We start from the raw sequence: 21,497 nt of genomic DNA on the forward strand, positions 1-21,497 counted from the left end.
ACATACATAGTTTACCCAAAAAGGCATTTGATTCAGCAGAGGTTGGCTGTGGTCAGGATCTGATTGAAGTCAGAGGTCTGGGTGGGTCAGACTGCGGAGTCTGAGGCTCCCATTCCATGGCAGGACCCTGCCATCCCTCATTTCACGTTGTGTCACTGGCCGGGGCCCTGGGGCTGCATTTCAGTGGGACAACTCAGCCGTGGGTCTGTCTCCTCCCACATTCCTGGCCCAGAATCGCACCGTCCATGAGGCCTTCGAGCAGAAGCGGAGGCTTCAGAGTGCTCAGCACCTCTGCAGCAGGAGGGAAAGGAATGTGGGTCACTCATTTCATGCAGCAGAAGACACTCCTTTCCTAGGACTATTGATATCTGTGGACACTGGGCAAAGTGCAGTTTCCTATTCTCTAATTTCATGAGGGAGACTGTAGGCATTGTCCATTTAGAAATGTCACTTAACACTGGGAGGATCCTGAGAATATATTTCTGATTTTTGAGTAGTCTTTACAACTTCTGTCCATTTGATGCCTAAGAATATTCACAGTGAGCATGATATTAATCTCACTCCTCTTCTCCATACTTTAACAGCCCAGCTAATAGTAGGCAGGGGCCCCTTGCTGAGTCCAGGGTCATGATTCAGTTCAAGATTCAGATGACACTGGCACCTGAGGTTTTATTGCTCGAACCTGAGCAATAATTCACAAAATAGACCTCAAACAGGGCTGAACAATCTTGTTCTGGATTTAGCTCAGGGTTGCATTCAAAAGAAAAAAACCAATACAAGTTCTCAGAAAGAAAAACAATGTTAAAATTCATTAAAATGCTTAAAGTTAATTTAAATGTGTATTTCCAAAGTGGCAAACTGGACCCAGTGTTTACAGCAGCACTCTCAACAATAGCCAAATTATGGAAAGAGCACAAATGCCCATCGCCTGATGAATGGATAAAGAAGATGTGGTGCATATACAAGGGAATATTTCTTGGCGATTAAAAAGAATGAAATCTTGGCATTTGCAGCAACGTGGATGGAATTGGAGTGTATTATGCTGAGCAAAATAAATCAGTCAGAGGAAGACAAATGTATGCTTTCACTCTTATGTGGACTTTAGAAGCAAAACAGATGAACGCAGGAGAAGGGAAGGAAAAGGAAAATAAGAGAAAAACAGAGAGGGAGGCAAACCATAAGAGACCCTTAAATAGAACAAACTGAGGGTTGCTGGAGGGGAGGTGGGGGAGGGATGGGCTAGATGGGTGATGGACATTAAGGAGGGCACTTGTTGGGATGAGCACTGGGTGTTGTATGTAAGTGATGAATGAGCCAATCAATTCTACTCTTGAAACCAATACTATGCTATATGTTAGCTAATTTGAATTTAAATTTGAAACAAAAGTGGCAAACTGGAAACATGACAAAAAAAAAAAAAAAAAAAAAGGCTTAAATCTTCCTTACCTATTTCCCTAAATTTGTAGTCACCTTTGCATAGCCACTGCCCTTAACTTCCAGTCCTCTCCTCTCCCGCCCCATCCTCTCCCCTCTTCTCTTCTCACATCTTGCCTGTATTTCTCCCTCACTTGCTCCTTTATGCTCCGAAGAGCAGTGTTTGCTCAGTGTTTGCTGCTTTTGTTTCTCTTGCCCATCCTTCCCCATTTCCAGCTCAGTTGTTTTCCTTTGCAAGTGTTGTCCTGTCCATCCTAGTGTTAACCTATCTGGGATTTCTGTAATTCTTTATGTCCTCCTCTTTATCCATTATGCAGCTCAGTAGCACACAAGAATAGTCAGCAGCAGGCGGTGAGGGGTGGGGTGGGGGAATGAGGAAGGAGAGAGAATGCACTGCAGTTAAGTGTTATTTTTTTTTTTTTTTTTTCTGTCTCAGAGGTGGTAAAATGGTCTTCCTCCCGGGAAGTCACAAGACTGTTGTGAAGCCCATGTAAGATAACGGAATTTAGGAACCTAAACCATTTATTTATTCAACAGATACTATTTCCGCATCTGATCTGTTCAGGTCTTGGCCACGTGTCCCACGTGCAGAATGGGGAAGCTACAGTCCCTGTGGCGGAAGAGCTGCAGGCTTGGGGGAGAAGCAGGTGAGTGGAAAGCCCACTGAAGGAGGATGGATATCATCAGTGAGGCTCAGCCAGTTTCAGGAGACTCTCAGGTGCGACACCTGTCCCAGTGGAAGGGATCCAGAAAGGCTTTTCACTGAAGTGATGGCTTTGTTGAGAATGGTGTCCATTGTATCCACGTAAAAATGATGACTAAAGGCCCTGCGGGGGAGAAGAAGATGGTGTGTGAGAAAATTACCAGAAGACTGATACTGTAACTGCACACGGATCAAGGAATGGATGGAACAACAAGGAAGGGGTCTGGAGGGCAAGAGATGGCTGTGTGTTGGACCAGGGACTTATCCTGCTAAGCTGAAGTGTTGTAGGCAGGCAGGTGACAGGGTCAGCTCGGACTTGTTAAGAAATTTCTCAGACTGCAATGCAGAAGATGGGTTTGAATCAAACAAGAATGGGGAAGACAGCTATGTCGGGAAGGAGTGGTAATGATCCAGCGGAGATGAGGAGGCCCTGAACTAGGGCCATGGTAGTCAGCACAGAAGGGGTGAAGTGGATTCCAGAAATACTTAAGTCTGTGAAGCTGGCATGACTGGGTGTGTGTGATGGGAAAACCGCACAAAACCGGAGGCGGGGCGGAGCGGGGGCGGGGGGGGGGGTTGGGGGGAGTTGGGGGGCGGGGGCGGGGGCGGGCGGGGCGGAAGTCAAGATAACTCCATTTCCTGGGAGCCTGAAAGTTTATAGAGAGGGTGGACGCTGGATGGTCACACGATGTGTGGGAAGAGGACCACCTTGCTGACACTTGGAGGACGAAATGTGTTCTCATCCCAGTGTCAACAATGAAGTTACTTACATAAAGAACTCGGGGGGCGCCTGGGGGGCGCAGTCGGTTAAGCGTCCGACCTCAGCCAGGTCACGATCTCGCACTCCGTGAGTTCGAGCCCCGCGTCGGGCTCTGGGCTGATGGCTCAGAGCCTGGAGCCTGTTTCAGATTCTGTGTCTCCCTCTCTCTCTGCCCCTCCCCCGTCCATGCTCTGTCTCTCTCTGTCCCAAAAATAAATAAACGTTGAAAAAAAAAATTAAAAAAAAAAAAAAAAAAGAACTCGGCTATAAATGTTAAGTCAAATCCAAGGGGCCCTTGGGAAATACAATCATCTCTCTTTCCCCTCTCCTCTTCTTTCCTGTCCCTTACCCTCCACCTCTCTACCTCCCTTGCTTGCTTTCTTTATCTAATACCCATTACATACCTCTGTCTTTTCCTTCAAAATCAAATTTTGCAAATGAGGAACTTTGGGACCAGGTCTCTCAGCTTTGCCATTTCCAACCTTTAAGAGTTGTGTTAAATAATCCTTTGCACGGTATAAAAAAGTCTGTCAGAGAAGTACTATTATCGCCATTTTCTTCAGAGGAAACTGAGAACTGTAGAAGTGTTAAGAAAATTGCTCAGCGTTACACACCTGATTCAGACAAAGACTCTGGATTGAAACCTAATCATTGTGTGTATACCATGCCAATTTGCTAACAATGTGTGCCAACAGATTTCTTTACTTATATGTTGTATTTCTTATTTATTTTTGAATACTTGCATGTATTATTAATAGTTATAAAACCTATTTGAACAGAGTGGGTGGAGTACCATTATTTAAAAGTAGGGTCATCTCTCTTTCACTCACCATCTCTGCAAATCAAGAAATAATCATCCCTCTCTCTGAAGACAGTAAACCTCATCAAGTCTTCTCATCTTAAGAAAGTCTGATCCTCCTCCAGTTTATCAAACATAAATGATAACCCAAGTAATTTATTGGTGAAAATAACTTTGGAATCTATTAGTAATTCATGAGTCAAAGAGAAGCAGGTCTAAAATTGGGTCGGGAGAACTGCTGTGAATCACAGGATCCTTAGGTCATTCCCTTACTCCAGCAGGTACCACCTGTAGCTTCTAGGATTTCAACATGACAAGGAATGTTCTGGAATTGCCTCAGCCATCCCAAGAGCATCCCTGTTCCTTCTGGCATCCCTGCAAGATGTCAGCCTCCAATGGCCGTCCAGGTGACTCTAATGCTAAACCTCAGGGTGCTAGGCGAGACCAACTAACCATCCTCTGGTATGCTCCTCTGGGCTGCAGAGAGAGAGACAGAGACAGAGACAGAGACAGAGACAGAGAGAGAGACAGAGAGAGTTAGTTCAGGAACAGGGTGCAACCCATGAAGGTTCCTACCTCCTCAAACCCCCATGTTGATCCCCCGACATTCTCCCTGTACCTTTCCCACCAATGGAGTTGGACATACTGCAGATGGTGCACAGCATTCTTCTGGGTAAAGAGCCCTAAGTGAGAAGGCTCCCTTCAGGCAGAGGAGACCCTTCTCAGAGGTAAGAAACAGGGAAGGTATATCCCACTAATGCCTTCTGATTAACAGTGATGTCAGCTGGAAGAGGGGGGGGGGCAGGAAAGATCTTAGCCTGAGGGACCTTATCCACACAATGCCAGTCTCTCTTAGGTATTGTGATTAGTGCCTTACCTTACCTTATTATGTTTCTACCTTTTAGGGCTCACGTCTCTTTTCTTTTGAAACAAATTCTATCGTGGTAAGAGCACCTAACATGAGGTCACCCACCTAACAGATTCTTAAGTCCACAGTACAATATTGTGATCTACAGGCATGCTGTGGTAAGCAGACTTCTAGAACTGACTCATCTTGCGTAACTGAAATTTTATACCCGTTGATAAGCACCTCGCTGTTTTCCTCACCCAGTCCCTGGCAACCATGATTCTATTCTTTACCTCCATGAGTTTGACTGTTTTAGATACCCCACTCAGGGGATTCATGCAGTATTTATCCTTCTGGACCTGGCCTATTTCTCTTGACATAACATCTTCCAGGCTTATCCATGTTGTCTCAGATGGCAGTGTTTCCTTGTTTCCTTCCTTTATAGCTGAATAATATTCCATTGTACCTATATACCACATTTCTTTATCCATTCATCTGCTGATAGACATTTAGGTGTGGTGAGTAATGCTGAAATGAATGCGAGAGTGCTGATATTTCTTCCAGATCCTGATTTAAATTCTTTTGGGTAAATGCCAGGCAAGGAACTGCTGGATCATAGGGTAGTTCTATTTTTCAAGTTTTTGAGGAACCTCCGTACTGTTTTTCATAGTTGCTTCACCATTTTGCATTTCCACGAATAGTGTACAAATGTTCCCTTTTCTCTACAACCTCACAGCCTCACCAACATTTGTTACTGTCCTTTTTTTTTTTTTCTTATGGCAGTCATCCTAACAGGCATGAAGTGATATCGCATGTGGCTTTGATTTGCATTTCCCTAATGATAAGTGATGTTGAGCATCTTTACGTGTAGCAGTTGGTCGTCTATGTCTTTGATGAAATGGCTATTCAAATAGTTTCTCCATTTAAAAATTAAGGTTATTGGGGCACCTGGGTGGCTCAGTCGGTTCATTGTTAGACATCGGCTGAGGTCATGATCTCGTGGTTCATGAGCTCCAGCACCACGTCGGGCTCTGTGCTGACAGCTCAGACCCTGGAGCCTGCTTCAGATTCTAGGTCTCACACTCTCTCTCTGCCCCTCCCCTGCTCTCTCTCTCTCTCTCAAAAATAAATAAACGTTTAAAAATAAATAAAAAATTAAGGTTATCATTTTTTTTTTTTTGCTATGGAATTGAAGGTGTTCCTTATATATTTTGGAAATTAAACCCTTATCAGATATATGGACAGCTCCGTTTCTTGAAGACCTATCACATAATGTGCCTCATATTAGGTATTTCACTGAGTTTTTGCAGCAAACTTTTGAGGCAGATGTAGTTCCTTTTTTATTGAAGTATAACTAACAAACAATGTTATATTAGTTTCAGGCATACAACGTGGTGACTCAACAATTCTATACATTACTCAGCGCTCATCACAACTCTTAAACCCCCTCACTTATTTCATGCCTGCTCCCACCTACCTCTCCTCTGACTACTACCAGTTTGTTCTCTGTACTTGAGAGTCTGCTTTCTTTTTTGTCTCTGTTTTCTTTGTTTTGTTTCTTAAATTCCACATATGCATAAAAATCACATGTATTTGTCTTTCTCGGACTTTCACTTAGCATTATACCCTCCAGGTCCATCCATGTTGTTATGAATGACAAGGTTTCGTTGTTTTTCTTCTGTTTTGCTTTTTGTTTTTGTTTTTCATTTTTTGTTTTGTTCTTTTTTTTTTATTTTGTTTGTATCGCCTGAATGATTTTCCATTGTATTTATTTATCGCATCTCTTTTGCCCAGTCATCTAACAGTGGACACTTGGGCTGCTTCCAGATCTTGGCTATTGTAAATAATGCTGCAACAAACATAATCAATGGACACTTGGGCTGCTTCCAGATCTTGGCTATTGTAAATAAGGCTGCAATAAACATAGAGGTGCATATATCTTCTCAAATTAGTGTTTTTGTTTTCTTTGGGTAAATGACCAGTGATGGATTTACTGGATCTTATGGTCATTCCATTGTTAATTTTTTGAGGAGCCACGATACTGTTTTCCACAGTGGCTATACCAACTTACATTCCCGCCAAAAATACACGAGGGTTCCTTTTTCTCCACATCCTTGCCAACAGTTGTTATTTCTTGTGTTTTTGATTTGAGGTCTTCTGACAGGTGTGAGCTGATATGTCATTATGGTTTTGATCTGCATTTCCGTAAGGATTAGTGAGTTGAGCATCTTTTCATATGTTTGTTGGCCATCTGCATGTCTTCTTTGGAAAATGTAGGATAAATTCCTCTGCTCATTTTTAAATCAGATTATCTGTTTTGTTTTGTTTTGATGTTGTCTAGTGTAAGTTCTTCATATATTTTGGGTATTGACCCCTTATCAGATGTATCTTTTGAAAATATGTTCTCCCATTTAGTAGGTGGCCTTTTTGTTTGGTGATGATTTCCTTCCCTGTGCAAAAGGTTTTTATTTTGGTGTAGACTCAATAGTTTAATTTTTCTCTTGTGTCCCTTGCCTGAGGAGACATTTCTAGAAAGATGTCTCTATGACTGAGGTCAAAGAAATTAGGAGCCCGGTGTAGTTCTTACCTCTACTCTACAGAGATGTTAAATGATCTTTAGGGAGGTTAGGAAATATTTCAGGTCACATGGTAGTGGTGCCTACAGACGTCTGCATAGCCAAGGCACTCATGTTTTCCCCACGAGGCCTAGTGAGTAATATTAGCCAAGGTGTTACTGTGGTTCAACAAATGAATACTAAGAGGTTATCCATGGGTTTTGTGTTGGCCATGCTTTATTTATCTAGGTAACAAAACCCATGAGTTGAATGGTGGGGTAAATAGCTTATGGAGCTTCCTTTCTTGAATGTACTATGTCTAGAAGTCCCTCTAAATGCCAGTTCAGAACAGAGAGCCTAATAGAGAGTAGGCAAGTTAACTTTTGCAGAAGGAAGCAACACATGCTGTTTGGGGAGCATGAAGGAAAAAGCTGCGAAATGGGGGCAGCTCAGGCACTGAGTCAGTTTTGAAGAAGTGAGAGAATATGAGTTTGGGTGTCTAGTGGACCACAAGTACCCCTCCCCCCCCTCCCCCCCCCCCCCCCCCCCCACTGATGAGGACCACAGAGAGCACATCACATCAGTGTGTAAATCTGCAAGTGTGGAGACTTTGGGAGGGGCCGAGCCAGTGGTCTAGAAAACAGGGGTTGTGCTGTCCTGTTCAAGGCCATTAATGGAGCCATGTAACAACATGCCCAGCCTAGGGCTATCAGCACCTAGGAACCAAGACAAGACTGTGGTCTCTTCAAGCCAATTAATTGTCAAGAAGAGCCTGGAGACCAGTAGGACATGGTCAAAAGGGTTAGTTGTAAAGGAAAACTGTGAGTGAAGGTTAAGGTCCTGGACAAGGAAGGGTCAGCTCACCCTACTGTCTACTCTACTATCAAAGGGAACAAAGCTGGATGCTGGGCGGGTGAAACTGAATGGGGCAGTAAGTTTTACAGTTAAGGTGCTCGGGGAGCCAGGGAGTAGGGCAGGCACCACCTCTAACTATGGAAGTGCATCACGGCTGTCAAAGAATATCTCATGTTCCCTAGTTGCCACATGACACTGGCATGGGGAGGGTGAGACAAGGTCCCAAGTGAATCACTGAGCCTTCCCCAATGAGGGTGAGGAAGATCCTGGACAAGGAAGTTTGGTGATATCCACATTAGTGTGGCAAGTCATTTCTGAGGTTGCATGCAGATGGTAATTTGGTTGGGAAATAAGTGCGTCATCCCAGTCCTGGACTGTCATCTGCCTGGGCCCGCCTGGCCCTTATAAAAGGACTCTCCACCACACTGGTGTTATCTTCTGGAGACACTGAGGCATACATCTCCTTTGAAGCCTCTGGTGAGTACAAGCCTTAGAGATCTTTTTTGGCATTTGAATAGTGTGAGGATTTAATCTGGGAGAACAAGTGACTGTTTATTTTAGCCAATTAAAGTCTGTGCATGGGGAAGAGACAATAAGGAGGTCTGGGGGGTATTTGGAAGGTGACCGTGAAGGTCATGACAGAAATGGAGTCAGAGGTACAATCCTAAACTGACTGACAACAAGAGAGACGAGGTGTTGTCCTGTGGCCTATACCGTGCACGTTCCAAGTGCATCCCTCTCAGGGCTCTCGGTCCCTTTGAGTGCTGGGTGGGAGTCTGGGCAGTCCTCCTCAAAGCCCAGGGCTCAGAACCCCAGTCACGTCAGTGAGACCAGCAACCAGGGCTCAGAAAGCTATCGGTAGAGGTCTGTTTGGGGATTGGCTAGAAGTTTCGTATCTGGGTTCTTTGTCTCCACATGATGTTTGTATTCACACAGCACACAGGCAATCGTGTCTGTACAAAGTGATAGACAGAAACATTAACCAGAAAAGACCGAAGAGCTAGGGTAAGAGGTGCTCAAAGGGAAGGGTGAAGGAGCCACACAGAATCATACAGACAGTGTTAGGGAACAGAGGGTCCTTGCAGGCTGCAGGGTCCGTGGCTCATTGTTCTGCCAACAGGACTGCCTGTGTTAGGAATGCTGTTGTCTGTTTGCATCTCAGGCTCCTTGCTGTCCAGGAACGATGTCCTATCAACAGCAGCAGTGCAAGCAGCCCTGCCAGCCACCTCCTGTGTGCCCTGAGCCTTGCCCACCCCCAAAGTGTCCAGAGCCATGTCCCCCTCCTCCATGCCCACCTGTGAAGTGCCCACCTCCACCCTGCCAGCAGAAGTGCCCTCCTGTGCAACCGTGCCCCCCCTGCCAGCAGAAGTGCCCACCCAAGAGCAAGTAACAGCAGCAGGATGCATTATGACCATGAAACAACAAGACACAGGGTCTCCTGTGGATGTCTCAGGACTCCATCCCCTTCCCTTCAGCCACGAGCACAGAATGCATGTTCTCTGACTTGCCACCTGGGTTGACAGCGGACAGAGAAAAGGATGGGTTCCCGAAGCTGATACCACATTGTGGGAAGATGAGCAGTGGGGTCGTGGCCTAATTGCACTTTGCCATCTGTCTGTCTGTGATCTGGGTGGTGATCTCTCCCCTGTGAGCCTTTTGGTATCTCTATTTGTTTGCTTCTCCAATAAAGCACACGTGTCATGGTCGAGACCACATTACTTTTGTTTGTGCTTTGTGTTTGTAATCTCTTCTGTCCACTACACCACATGAATGTTCCTTTCCATTCCTATTGAAATATTTATTAGAGTCAAGCTTTCCCATCACTGAGTTCAGTTTTGCCCAAAATGTGTCTTGCGGAATGGGTACATCAAATGATTCTCTTTTACTGATTTTAAACTCACTTCTAGCTCTTTCTGATTTGTATGACCCTAAAAACAATTACTTAAACTGTCTCAGCTTCAGTTTCCTCATCTGTAAAAAGCAGGAAAGATTGTTTTCTGCTCAGTGCCCTCACAGAAATTAATTTGTTCACAAGTGTTTCCTGAGTATCTGCCATGTGCCAGGCAAGCAGTCTTCCATGTGCTACAGAGATGATCATAGTGGCCCCCAAATCCTTGAGGGCATTACACACACACGTGAGCGTGCACGCGTGCACACACACACACACACACACACACGACCAAGAACAGTCATTTGTGGGTAAATTTTAGAGAAAATTGTTTAGAAAGCCTCTTCCTGCATGCCATCATTGTTGGCACCATTTTGGATTTCCGCAAATAGTGTATGAACGCTCCCTTTTCAGACAACGACATACCAAAACACAAAATGAGTGAACTAAAACTACATAATGTTGATTGAAAGAGGGGAAACAACAACGATGGCATGCGGTATAATTCATGTACACGAAGTTTCAAAAACTGGAAAACTTACCTGGGATTTCTAGAGACATTTCTACACTGACGGGTAAAAAGTACAAATATGATAGTTGAGAATTACATAGATGTAAATTTTAGGACTTTGACCACCAGCATTATATGGTGGTCAACCTTTGAGCAAATCACAAAATCATTACTACATCCTTGAGACCTTACCTCTCTCACCTCATAAGGAGACAGGTGTCCCCTAGATCACTGTTCTCCCCGTGTCCCTGTTGTCACTGTGCTGTACCTTGGAACTTGCCATGTCTTCTTGTTGGAAGGATGTACCCCTGATACATTCATGGCTCACTCTTCTACTCACTCAGGTCTTTCCCAAAAGTCACTTAGGAAGAGGCTTTCTAAACAATTTTCTCTAAAATTTACCCACAAATGACTGTTCTTGGTCGTGTGTGTGTGTGTGTGTGTGTGTGCACGCGTGCACGCTCACGTGTGTGTGTAATGCCCTCAAGGATTTGGGGGCCACTATGATCATCTCTGTAGCACATGGAAGACTGCTTGCCTGGCACATGGCAGATACTCAGGAAACACTTGTGAACAAATTAATTTCTGTGAGGGCACTGAGCAGAAAACAATCTTTCCTGCTTTTTACAGATGAGGAAACTGAAGCTGAGACAGTTTAAGTAATTGTTTTTAGGGTCATACAAATCAGAAAGAGCTAGAAGTGAGTTTAAAATCAGTAAAAGAGAATCATTTGATGTACCCATTCCGCAAGACACATTTTGGGCAAAACTGAACTCAGTGATGGGAAAGCTTGACTCTAATAAATATTTCAATAGGAATGGAAAGGAACATTCATGTGGTGTAGTGGACAGAAGAGATTACAAACACAAAGCACAAACAAAAGTAATGTGGTCTCGACCATGACACGTGTGCTTTATTGGAGAAGCAAACAAATAGAGATACCAAAAGGCTCACAGGGGAGAGATCACCACCCAGATCACAGACAGACAGATGGCAAAGTGCAATTAGGCCACGACCCCACTGCTCATCTTCCCACAATGTGGTATCAGCTTCGGGAACCCATCCTTTTCTCTGTCCGCTGTCAACCCAGGTGGCAAGTCAGAGAACATGCATTCTGTGCTCGTGGCTGAAGGGAAGGGGATGGAGTCCTGAGACATCCACAGGAGACCCTGTGTCTTGTTGTTTCATGGTCATAATGCATCCTGCTGCTGTTACTTGCTCTTGGGTGGGCACTTCTGCTGGCAGGGGGGGCACGGTTGCACAGGAGGGCACTTCTGCTGGCAGGGTGGAGGTGGGCACTTCACAGGTGGGCATGGAGGAGGGGGACATGGCTCTGGACACTTTGGGGGTGGGCAAGGCTCAGGGCACACAGGAGGTGGCTGGCAGGGCTGCTTGCACTGCTGCTGTTGATAGGACATCGTTCCTGGACAGCAAGGAGCCTGAGATGCAAACAGACAACAGCATTCCTAACACAGGCAGTCCTGTTGGCAGAACAATGAGCCACGGACCCTGCAGCCTGCAAGGACCCTCTGTTCCCTAACACTGTCTGTATGATTCTGTGTGGCTCCTTCACCCTTCCCTTTGAGCACCTCTTACCCTAGCTCTTCGGTCTTTTCTGGTTAATGTTTCTGTCTATCACTTTGTACAGACACGATTGCCTGTGTGCTGTGTGAATACAAACATCATGTGGAGACAAAGAACCCAGATACGAAACTTCTAGCCAATCCCCAAACAGACCTCTACCGATAGCTTTCTGAGCCCTGGTTGCTGGTCTCACTGACGTGACTGGGGTTCTGAGCCCTGGGCTTTGAGGAGGACTGCCCAGACTCCCACCCAGCACTCAAAGGGACCGAGAGCCCTGAGAGGGATGCACTTGGAACGTGCACGGTATAGGCCACAGGACAACACCTCGTCTCTCTTGTTGTCAGTCAGTTTAGGATTGTACCTCTGACTCCATTTCTGTCATGACCTTCACGGTCACCTTCCAAATACCCCCCAGACTCCTTATTGTCTCTTCCCCATGCACAGACTTTAATTGGCTAAAATAAACAGTCACTTGTTCTCCCAGATTAAATCCTCACACTATTCAAATGCCAAAAAAGATCTCTAAGGCTTGTACTCACCAGAGGCTTCAAAGGAGATGTATGCCTCAGTGTCTCCAGAAGATAACACCAGTGTGGTGGAGAGTCCTTTTATAAGGGCCAGGCGGGCCCAGGCAGATGACAGTCCAGGACTGGGATGACGCACTTATTTCCCAACCAAATTACCATCTGCATGCAACCTCAGAAATGACTTGCCACACTAATGTGGATATCACCAAACTTCCTTGTCCAGGATCTTCCTCACCCTCATTGGGGAAGGCTCAGTGATTCACTTGGGACCTTGTCTCACCCTCCCCATGCCAGTGTCATGTGGCAACTAGGGAACATGAGATATTCTTTGACAGCCGTGATGCACTTCCATAGTTAGAGGTGGTGCCTGCCCTACTCCCTGGCTCCCCGAGCACCTTAACTGTAAAACTTACTGCCCCATTCAGTTTCACCCGCCCAGCATCCAGCTTTGTTCCCTTTGATAGTAGAGTAGACAGTAGGGTGAGCTGACCCTTCCTTGTCCAGGACCTTAACCTTCACTCACAGTTTTCCTTTACAACTAACCCTTTTGACCATGTCCTACTGGTCTCCAGGCTCTTCTTGACAATTAATTGGCTTGAAGAGACCACAGTCTTGTCTTGGTTCCTAGGTGCTGATAGCCCTAGGCTGGGCATGTTGTTACATGGCTCCATTAATGGCCTTGAACAGGACAGCACAACCCCTGTTTTCTAGACCACTGGCTCGGCCCCTCCCAAAGTCTCCACACTTGCAGATTTACACACTGATGTGATGTGCTCTCTGTGGTCCTCATCAGTGGGGGGGGGGGGGGGGGGGGGAGGGGGGGGAGGGGTACTTGTGGTCCACTAGACACCCAAACTCATATTCTCTCACTTCTTCAAAACTGACTCAGTGCCTGAGCTGCCCCCATTTCGCAGCTTTTTCCTTCATGCTCCCCAAACAGCATGTGTTGCTTCCTTCTGCAAAAGTTAACTTGCCTACTCTCTATTAGGCTCTCTGTTCTGAACTGGCATTTAGAGGGACTTCTAGACATAGTACATTCAAGAAAGGAAGCTCCATAAGCTATTTACCCCACCATTCAACTCATGGGTTTTGTTACCTAGATAAATAAAGCATGGCCAACACAAAACCCATGGATAACCTCTTAGTATTCATTTGTTGAACCACAGTAACACCTTGGCTAATATTACTCACTAGGCCTCGTGGGGAAAACATGAGTGCCTTGGCTATGCAGACGTCTGTAGGCACCACTACCATGTGACCTGAAATATTTCCTAACCTCCCTAAAGATCATTTAACATCTCTGTAGAGTAGAGGTAAGAACTACACCGGGCTCCTAATTTCTTTGACCTCAGTCATAGAGACATCTTTCTAGAAATGTCTCCTCAGGCAAGGGACACAAGAGAAAAATTAAACTATTGAGTCTACACCAAAATAAAAACCTTTTGCACAGGGAAGGAAATCATCACCAAACAAAAAGGCCACCTACTAAATGGGAGAACATATTTTCAAAAGATACATCTGATAAGGGGTCAATACCCAAAATATATGAAGAACTTACACTAGACAACATCAAAACAAAACAAAACAGATAATCTGATTTAAAAATGAGCAGAGGAATTTATCCTACATTTTCCAAAGAAGACATGCAGATGGCCAACAAACATATGAAAAGATGCTCAACTCACTAATCCTTACGGAAATGCAGATCAAAACCATAATGACATATCAGCTCACACCTGTCAGAAGACCTCAAATCAAAAACACAAGAAATAACAACTGTTGGCAAGGATGTGGAGAAAAAGGAACCCTCGTGTATTTTTGGCGGGAATGTAAGTTGGTATAGCCACTGTGGAAAACAGTATCGTGGCTCCTCAAAAAATTAACAATGGAATGACCATAAGATCCAGTAAATCCATCACTGGTCATTTACCCAAAGAAAACAAAAACACTAATTTGAGAAGATATATGCACCTCTATGTTTATTGCAGCCTTATTTACAATAGCCAAGATCTGGAAGCAGCCCAAGTGTCCATTGATTATGTTTGTTGCAGCATTATTTACAATAGCCAAGATCTGGAAGCAGCCCAAGTGTCCACTGTTAGATGACTGGGCAAAAGAGATGCGATAAATAAATACAATGGAAAATCATTCAGGCGATACAAACAAAATAAAAAAAAAAGAACAAAACAAAAAATGAAAAACAAAAACAAAAAGCAAAACAGAAGAAAAACAACGAAACCTTGTCATTCATAACAACATGGATGGACCTGGAGGGTATAATGCTAAGTGAAAGTCCGAGAAAGACAAATACATGTGATTTTTATGCATATGTGGAATTTAAGAAACAAAACAAAGAAAACAGAGACAAAAAAGAAAGCAGACTCTCAAGTACAGAGAACAAACTGGTAGTAGTCAGAGGAGAGGTAGGTGGGAGCAGGCATGAAATAAGTGAGGGGGTTTAAGAGTTGTGATGAGCGCTGAGTAATGTATAGAATTGTTGAGTCACCACGTTGTATGCCTGAAACTAATATAACATTGTTTGTTAGTTATACTTCAATAAAAAAGGAACTACATCTGCCTCAAAAGTTTGCTGCAAAAACTCAGTGAAATACCTAATATGAGGCACATTATGTGATAGGTCTTCAAGAAACGGAGCTGTCCATATATCTGATAAGGGTTTAATTTCCAAAATATATAAGGAACACCTTCAATTCCATAGCAAAAAAAAAAAAATGATAACCTTAATTTTTTATTTATTTTTAAACGTTTATTTATTTTTGAGAGAGAGAGAGAGAGCAGGGGAGGGGCAGAGAGAGAGTGTGAGACCTAGAATCTGAAGCAGGCTCCAGGGTCTGAGCTGTCAGCACAGAGCCCGACGTGGTGCTGGAGCTCATGAACCACGAGATCATGACCTCAGCCGATGTCTAACAATGAACCGACTGAGCCACCCAGGTGCCCCAATAACCTTAATTTTTAAATGGAGAAACTATTTGAATAGCCATTTCATCAAAGACATAGACGACCAACTGCTACACGTAAAGATGCTCAACATCACTTATCATTAGGGAAATGCAAATCAAAGCCACATGCGATATCACTTCATGCCTGTTAGGATGACTGCCATAAGAAAAAAAAAAAAGGACAGTAACAAATGTTGGTGAGGCTGTGAGGTTGTAGAGAAAAGGGAACATTTGTACACTATTCGTGGAAATGCAAAATGGTGAAGCAACTATGAAAAACAGTACGGAGGTTCCTCAAAAACTTGAAAAATAGAACTACCCTATGATCCAGCAGTTCCTTGCCTGGCATTTACCCAAAAGAATTTAAATCAGGATCTGGAAGAAATATCAGCACTCTCGCATTCATTTCAGCATTACTCACCACACCTAAATGTCTATCAGCAGATGAATGGATAAAGAAATGTGGTATATAGGTACAATGGAATATTATTCAGCTATAAAGGAAGGAAACAAGGAAACACTGCCATCTGAGACAACATGGATAAGCCTGGAAGATGTTATGTCAAGAGAAATAGGCCAGGTCCAGAAGGATAAATACTGCATGAATCCCCTGAGTGGGGTATCTAAAACAGTCAAACTCATGGAGGTAAAGAATAGAATCATGGTTGCCAGGGACTGGGTGAGGAAAACAGCGAGGTGCTTATCAACGGGTATAAAATTTCAGTTACGCAAGATGAGTCAGTTCTAGAAGTCTGCTTACCACAGCATGCCTGTAGATCACAATATTGTACTGTGGACTTAAGAATCTGTTAGGTGGGTGACCTCATGTTAGGTGCTCTTACCACGATAGAATTTGTTTCAAAAGAAAAGAGACGTGAGCCCTAAAAGGTAGAAACATAATAAGGTAAGGTAAGGCACTAATCACAATACCTAAGAGAGACTGGCATTGTGTGGATAAGGTCCCTCAGGCTAAGATCTTTCCTGCCCCCCCCCCTCTTCCAGCTGACATCACTGTTAATCAGAAGGCATTAGTGGGATATACCTTCCCTGTTTCTTACCTCTGAGAAGGGTCTCCTCTGCCTGAAGGGAGCCTTCTCACTTAGGGCTCTTTACCCAGAAGAATGCTGTGCACCATCTGCAGTATGTCCAACTCCATTGGTGGGAAAGGTACAGGGAGAATGTCGGGGGATCAACATGGGGGTTTGAGGAGGTAGGAACCTTCATGGGTTGCACCCTGTTCCTGAACTAACTCTCTCTGTCTCTCTCTCTGTCTCTGTCTCTGTCTCTGTCTCTGTCTCTCTCTCTGCAGCCCAGAGGAGCATACCAGAGGATGGTTAGTTGGTCTCGCCTAGCACCCTGAGGTTTAGCATTAGAGTCACCTGGACGGCCATTGGAGGCTGACATCTTGCAGGGATGCCAGAAGGAACAGGGATGCTCTTGGGATGGCTGAGGCAATTCCAGAACATTCCTTGTCATGTTGAAATCCTAGAAGCTACAGGTGGTACCTGCTGGAGTAAGGGAATGACCTAAGGATCCTGTGATTCACAGCAGTTCTCCCGACCCAATTTTAGACCTGCTTCTCTTTGACTCATGAATTACTAATAGATTCCAAAGTTATTTTCACCAATAAATTACTTGGGTTATCATTTATGTTTGATAAACTGGAGGAGGATCAGACTTTCTTAAGATGAGAAGACTTGATGAGGTTTACTGTCTTCAGAGAGAGGGATGATTATTTCTTGATTTGCAGAGATGGTGAGTGAAAGAGAGATGACCCTACTTTTAAATAATGGTACTCCACCCACTCTGTTCAAATAGGTTTTATAACTATTAATAATACATGCAAGTATTCAAAAATAAATAAGAAATACAACATATAAGTAAAGAAATCTGTTGGCACACATTGTTAGCAAATTGGCATGGTATACACACAATGATTAGGTTTCAATCCAGAGTCTTTGTCTGAATCAGGTGTGTAACGCTGAGCAATTTTCTTAACACTTCTACAGTTCTCAGTTTCCTCTGAAGAAAATGGCGATAATAGTACTTCTCTGACAGACTTTTTTATACCGTGCAAAGGATTATTTAACACAACTCTTAAAGGTTGGAAATGGCAAAGCTGAGAGACCTGGTCCCAAAGTTCCTCATTTGCAAAATTTGATTTTGAAGGAAAAGACAGAGGTATGTAATGGGTATTAGATAAAGAAAGCAAGCAAGGGAGGTAGAGAGGTGGAGGGTAAGGGACAGGAAAGAAGAGGAGAGGGGAAAGAGAGATGATTGTATTTCCCAAGGGCCCCTTGGATTTGACTTAACATTTATAGCCGAGTTCTTTTTTTTTTTTTTTTTTAATTTTTTTTTTCAACGTTTATTTATTTTTGGGACAGAGAGAGACAGAGCATGGACGGGGGAGGGGCAGAGAGAGAGGGAGACACAGAATCTGAAACAGGCTCCAGGCTCTGAGCCATCAGCCCAGAGCCCGACGCGGGGCTCGAACTCACGGAGTGCGAGATCGTGACCTGGCTGAGGTCGGACGCTTAACCGACTGCGCCCCCCAGGCGCCCCCCGAGTTCTTTATGTAAGTAACTTCATTGTTGACACTGGGATGAGAACACATTTCGTCCTCCAAGTGTCAGCAAGGTGGTCCTCTTCCCACACATCGTGTGACCATCCAGCGTCCACCCTCTCTATAAACTTTCAGGCTCCCAGGAAATGGAGTTATCTTGACTTCCGCCCCGCCCGCCCCCGCCCCCGCCCCCCAACTCCCCCCAACCCCCCCCCCCGCCCCCGCTCCGCCCCGCCTCCGGTTTTGTGCGGTTTTCCCATCACACACACCCAGTCATGCCAGCTTCACAGACTTAAGTATTTCTGGAATCCACTTCACCCCTTCTGTGCTGACTACCATGGCCCTAGTTCAGGGCCTCCTCATCTCCGCTGGATCATTACCACTCCTTCCCGACATAGCTGTCTTCCCCATTCTTGTTTGATTCAAACCCATCTTCTGCATTGCAGTCTGAGAAATTTCTTAACAAGTCCGAGCTGACCCTGTCACCTGCCTGCCTACAACACTTCAGCTTAGCAGGATAAGTCCCTGGTCCAACACACAGCCATCTCTTGCCCTCCAGACCCCTTCCTTGTTGTTCCATCCATTCCTTGATCCGTGTGCAGTTACAGTATCAGTCTTCTGGTAATTTTCTCACACACCATCTTCTTCTCCCCCGCAGGGCCTTTAGTCATCATTTTTACGTGGATACAATGGACACCATTCTCAACAAAGCCATCACTTCAGTGAAAAGCCTTTCTGGATCCCTTCCACTGGGACAGGTGTCGCACCTGAGAGTCTCCTGAAACTGGCTGAGCCTCACTGATGATATCCATCCTCCTTCAGTGGGCTTTCCACTCACCTGCTTCTCCCCCAAGCCTGCAGCTCTTCCGCCACAGGGACTGTAGCTTCCCCATTCTGCACGTGGGACACGTGGCCAAGACCTGAACAGATCAGATGCGGAAATAGTATCTGTTGAATAAATAAATGGTTTAGGTTCCTAAATTCCGTTATCTTACATGGGCTTCACAACAGTCTTGTGACTTCCCGGGAGGAAGACCATTTTACCACCTCTGAGACAGAAAAAAAAAAAAAAAAAATAACACTTAACTGCAGTGCATTCTCTCTCCTTCCTCATTCCCCCACCCCACCCCTCACCGCCTGCTGCTGACTATTCTTGTGTGCTACTGAGCTGCATAATGGATAAAGAGGAGGACATAAAGAATTACAGAAATCCCAGATAGGTTAACACTAGGATGGACAGGACAACACTTGCAAAGGAAAACAACTGAGCTGGAAATGGGGAAGGATGGGCAAGAGAAACAAAAGCAGCAAACACTGAGCAAACACTGCTCTTCGGAGCATAAAGGAGCAAGTGAGGGAGAAATACAGGCAAGATGTGAGAAGAGAAGAGGGGAGAGGATGGGGCGGGAGAGGAGAGGACTGGAAGTTAAGGGCAGTGGCTATGCAAAGGTGACTACAAATTTAGGGAAATAGGTAAGGAAGATTTAAGCCTTTTTTTTTTTTTTTTTTTTTGTCATGTTTCCAGTTTGCCACTTTTGTTTCAAATTTAAATTCAAATTAGCTAACATATAGCATAGTATTGGTTTCAAGAGTAGAATTGATTGGCTCATTCATCACTTACATACAACACCCAGTGCTCATCCCAACAAGTGCCCTCCTTAATGTCCATCACCCATCTAGCCCATCCCTCCCCCACCTCCCCTCCAGCAACCCTCAGTTTGTTCTATTTAAGGGTCTCTTATGGTTTGCCTCCCTCTCTGTTTTTCTCTTATTTTCCTTTTCCTTCCCTTCTCCTGCGTTCATCTGTTTTGCTTCTAAAGTCCACATAAGAGTGAAAGCATACATTTGTCTTCCTCTGACTGATTTATTTTGCTCAGCATAATACACTCCAATTCCATCCACGTTGCTGCAAATGCCAAGATTTCATTCTTTTTAATCGCCAAGAAATATTCCCTTGTATATGCACCACATCTTCTTTATCCATTCATCAGGCGATGGGCATTTGTGCTCTTTCCATAATTTGGCTATTGTTGAGAGTGCTGCTGTAAACACTGGGTCCAGTTTGCCACTTTGGAAATACACATTTAAATTAACTTTAAGCATTTTAATGAATTTTAACATTGTTTTTCTTTCTGAGAACTTGTATTGGTTTTTTTCTTTTGAATGCAACCCTGAGCTAAATCCAGAACAAGATTGTTCAGCCCTGTTTGAGGTCTATTTTGTGAATTATTGCTCAGGTTCGAGCAATAAAACCTCAGGTGCCAGTGTCATCTGAATCTTGAACTGAATCATGACCCTGGACTCAGCAAGGGGCCCCTGCCTACTATTAGCTGGGCTGTTAAAGTATGGAGAAGAGGAGTGAGATTAATATCATGCTCACTGTGAATATTCTTAGGCATCAAATGGACAGAAGTTGTAAAGACTACTCAAAAATCAGAAATATATTCTCAGGATCCTCCCAGTGTTAAGTGACATTTCTAAATGGACAATGCCTACAGTCTCCCTCATGAAATTAGAGAATAGGAAACTGCACTTTGCCCAGTGTCCACAGATATCAATAGTCCTAGGAAAGGAGTGTCTTCTGCTGCATGAAATGAGTGACCCACATTCCTTTCCCTCCTGCTGCAGAGGTGCTGAGCACTCTGAAGCCTCCGCTTCTGCTCGAAGGCCTCATGGACGGTGCGATTCTGGGCCAGGAATGTGGGAGGAGACAGACCCACGGCTGAGTTGTCCCACTGAAATGCAGCCCCAGGGCCCCGGCCAGTGACACAACGTGAAATGAGGGATGGCAGGGTCCTGCCATGGAATGGGAGCCTCAGACTCCGCAGTCTGACCCACCCAGACCTCTGACTTCAATCAGATCCTGACCACAGCCAACCTCTGCTGAATCAAATGCCTTTTTGGGTAAACTATGTATGTTTACCATTGTGTTTGCCAACATTTTATTTTAATTTCTATGTCACATAAAGTCTTAGGAGCCCCTCAGTACAGGAAGTTTGTCTCATTCAGTCTGGGGCCTCAATGTCTACCCTAGAGCATCATGCATAATCAGGATCTGCTAGCACGGGTCAGGAATGGCCCTCTGGGTCTGCCCTATCTGCAGTCTCCCAGCACGTGGGTCCATGCAGAGAGACCAAGCAGGGAAGGAGCTAGAAGTTTTGTCATGTGAGGCCCCGTGGACGTGCGCCTGGGAAAGAAGAGGAGGCCGGGTGAGTCGGGGCACCAGCTGTCCCACCTGATTCCCCCCCTCCCACCCTGGACTAGAGAGTGGAGCCACAGGCCCGCAGCTCAGGGCGCTGAGGTTTGCTAGGTTCAATGTAGAAAAAGAAAGACATTTCCAAGTCAGAGTTGCCCCCAAGGCTGGGACTGTCACTGGTCGAGCCATGAAACTTCTGCCTGATGCAGAAATCGGGCTTTAAAGCGAGAACGTAGTTTTGAATCTTGAAATAGGGTCTTATAGGCAGCTGCAGGACTCCAAGTTACCTGAGGAACTGACAAGCACAGGGCTCCA

The 21,497-nt window shown here is 44.8% G+C and overlaps 2 long non-coding RNA genes across 2 annotated transcripts; one reads left to right on the forward strand and one right to left on the reverse strand.

Annotated features, from left to right (window-relative positions):
* Window positions 1-8,327: 8,327 nt before the first annotated feature.
* Window positions 8,328-9,668, forward strand: LOC147578374 (uncharacterized). Its single transcript, XR_015255131.1, has 2 exons — window positions 8,328-8,430; window positions 9,116-9,668. It is a non-coding gene; the product is annotated as an uncharacterized LOC147578374 (long non-coding RNA).
* A 1,570-nt stretch (window positions 9,669-11,238) lies between these two features.
* On the reverse strand, window positions 11,239-12,578 carry LOC112848958 (uncharacterized). The gene is made up of 2 exons (XR_015255130.1): window positions 12,476-12,578; window positions 11,239-11,791 (listed from the first exon to the last, which is right to left on the reverse strand). It is a non-coding gene; the product is annotated as an uncharacterized LOC112848958 (long non-coding RNA).
* Window positions 12,579-21,497: the final 8,919 nt, after the last annotated feature.

This window comes from Puma concolor, chromosome C1 (genome assembly GCF_028749965.1).
Source record: "Puma concolor isolate L17-30 chromosome C1, mPumCon1.1.hap2, whole genome shotgun sequence".
Classification (NCBI taxonomy): Eukaryota; Metazoa; Chordata; class Mammalia; order Carnivora; family Felidae; genus Puma; species Puma concolor.